Genomic DNA, 2,475 nt, shown 5'->3' on the forward strand with positions numbered 1-2,475 from the left:
GTAAATGACCGCTCCGGCGGTGTATAAGAACGGTCTTCTTAGAATGATCGGTGTATTGGAATCATCCTCCATGTCAACGATAACAAAGTCCACCGATATAAAAAAATTTCCAATTCTCACGGTTACATCTTCCCATACCCCAACTGGTTTCTTTGTTGTTCGGTCTGTATTTGTAGAGTCATATTAGTGCACTTAAGTTCTCCCATCCCTTGCCTTTTTTATACCGAGTATGGCATGGCACTCTTACTTGCACCTAGATCACATAGGGCTTTGTTGATCATGGTGTCGCAGATGGTACATGGAATGGAGAAACTTCCCGGATCTTTGAGCTTAGGTGGGGAATATCCTTGAAGTATTGCACTACTTATCTTTGTGAATGTGATAGTTTCCAATTTTCTAATGGACTTCTTCTTGGTAAGGATGTCTTTCATGTATTTTGCATAGGCCGGCACATGGTTTATCAACTCCGTAAATGGGATGGAAACCTCAAATTTCTTCACAATCTCCATGAATTTACCATGTTGCTCATCAAGCTTGGGCTTGGCTTGAAGACTTGGAAACAGAAGTCTAATCAGAATAGGTTCTCTTTCAACCTCTTTGGCCTTCTCTTCATTTCTCTTCTTTAATGATTCATTGGTAGTTGGTTCAACTATCCTAGGATTTCTCCTCAATGGTTTCAATTTCTTCCTTTGTTCCATCACATCTCTTGGCTTGACACTTTTCTCAATAACATCCTCTTCAATCGGCTTCTTAGGTCCCTCATATTATGTACCACTCCTCAAGTGAATGGCATTGATGGTTCCATGCTTTGTAGGAGGATTACCTTGGGGAGGTAATTGTTCTTTTTACCTTTGGGAAGTCGAAGAGGCCAATTGGGTCATTTGTGTTTCCAACATCCTGGTATGAGCAAGGATTTTATTGATAGTAGTGTCTTTGGCTTGGCTATCTCTTTGCATTTGAGTGAAGAAGTCTTGTTGGTTCATTTGCATTTGAAGGACCGCTTTTTGAACATCAAAACCTTGGTCATTGGTTTGATTGTAAGAGGGTTGGTTTTCGAATCCTTGGTTTTGGTTGAAAAGGGGTTTTTTAGTAGGATTTCTCATTGGAGGTGGGGTGTTTGTTGGTTGAGAATTTTGAACATTTTGGCTTATATATGAGAAGTTTGGGTGAAATTTGGTGTTTTTGTTGTAAAAGTTGGAGTAAGGGGTGCCATTCTTGTATGCTTGGAAAGCATTCACTTGCTCATTTGTGCCCCTACACTCTTTTTGATCATGTCCCAAAGTTACACAATTCTCACATACTTCATTTGGAATAGAAGACGTTGACACCATGACATTGACTTGTTTATGTTGCTTGGGTGATTGAGAGGCCTCATTTATCTTTGTTATGGCCTTGTCAAATTTCAAGTTCATTATTTCAATATGGGAGCATAATTGGGAACCTAAATCGACACTCAATTGTGTGACGGATTCAACTTCATGTCTCCCTCCCCTAGTAGCTTTTCTTGGCCTACTACATTGATAGTTGTGAACGGCCATCTCCTCTATCTTGGCCCAAGTTTGGTTATCATCTACCTCGGTGAATATTCCATTAGAACCCATGTTGAGCACATTCCTTTAGTCTTCATACAACCCATTCCAAAATTGTTGGACTAGAAACCATTCGGTAAACCCATGATGAGGATAAGAGCGACATGTATCTTTGAATCTTTCTCATGCCTCATATAGAGACTCTTCATCTCTTTGCTTGAACCCGGTGATTTGGGCTCTTAACATGTTCATTTTCTCCGGAGGGTAAAACTTCTTGTAAAAGGCAAGTGCTATCTTCTTTCATGAATCGATTCCAAGAGTGGCCTTGTCTAGGCTCTTCAACCATTGCTTCGCGGTTCCAATCAAGGAAAAAGGGAACAATACCCATTGAATTTGATCTTGTGTTACCCCCGTTTTGGAAATTGCATCACAATAGTCACAATTGTCGTCTATTCTATGCCCTCAAACAATGTTTATAATCTCAACAAACTACTATTAGTAGAGCGGTATGTAGAGGTCGGATCCCAGGGACAGGTATTGTATTGACTTATCGGTTGTAAATAGCTATGTCTCATTGTCACAATTTGGGTTGAGGTTGAGATTTGCAATTTAAACTACTTAACAAAGGAAAAAGTAAAAAATGAAAGCAAAGCAAAGTAAGCAAATAGAGTTGTAAGCAATTCATTAAAAACACTAGGGTGTCATGTGTTCATAGGGGAATCATGATGAGATCACTTAAATAAGTTACATAGATACAAGCAATTATTGTTGTAATAGAATCGAGTTAGTTTATGACCCTGTTTGGTAAACGACAGATTGGCCAGTTTTTAGCATATTCAAGAGTATTAGCTTGTTTGACCACTCAATATGCTGATTTTAGTGTTTGGTAAATAACATATTGAAACAGCATATTTGGGGTCAATATGCTGTTTTACAATATACTGCT

General features: G+C 38.9%; 1 pseudogene; it reads left to right on the forward strand.

Annotated features, from left to right (window-relative positions):
- The first annotated feature begins 1,668 nt into the window (after positions 1 to 1,668).
- LOC141636107 (small nucleolar RNA R71) lies at positions 1,669 to 1,767 on the forward strand (annotated as a pseudogene).
- The last annotated feature ends 708 nt before the right edge of the window (positions 1,768 to 2,475 follow it).

Source organism: Silene latifolia, chromosome Y (assembly GCF_048544455.1).
Source record: "Silene latifolia isolate original U9 population chromosome Y, ASM4854445v1, whole genome shotgun sequence".
Lineage (NCBI taxonomy): Eukaryota > Viridiplantae > Streptophyta > Magnoliopsida > Caryophyllales > Caryophyllaceae > Silene > Silene latifolia.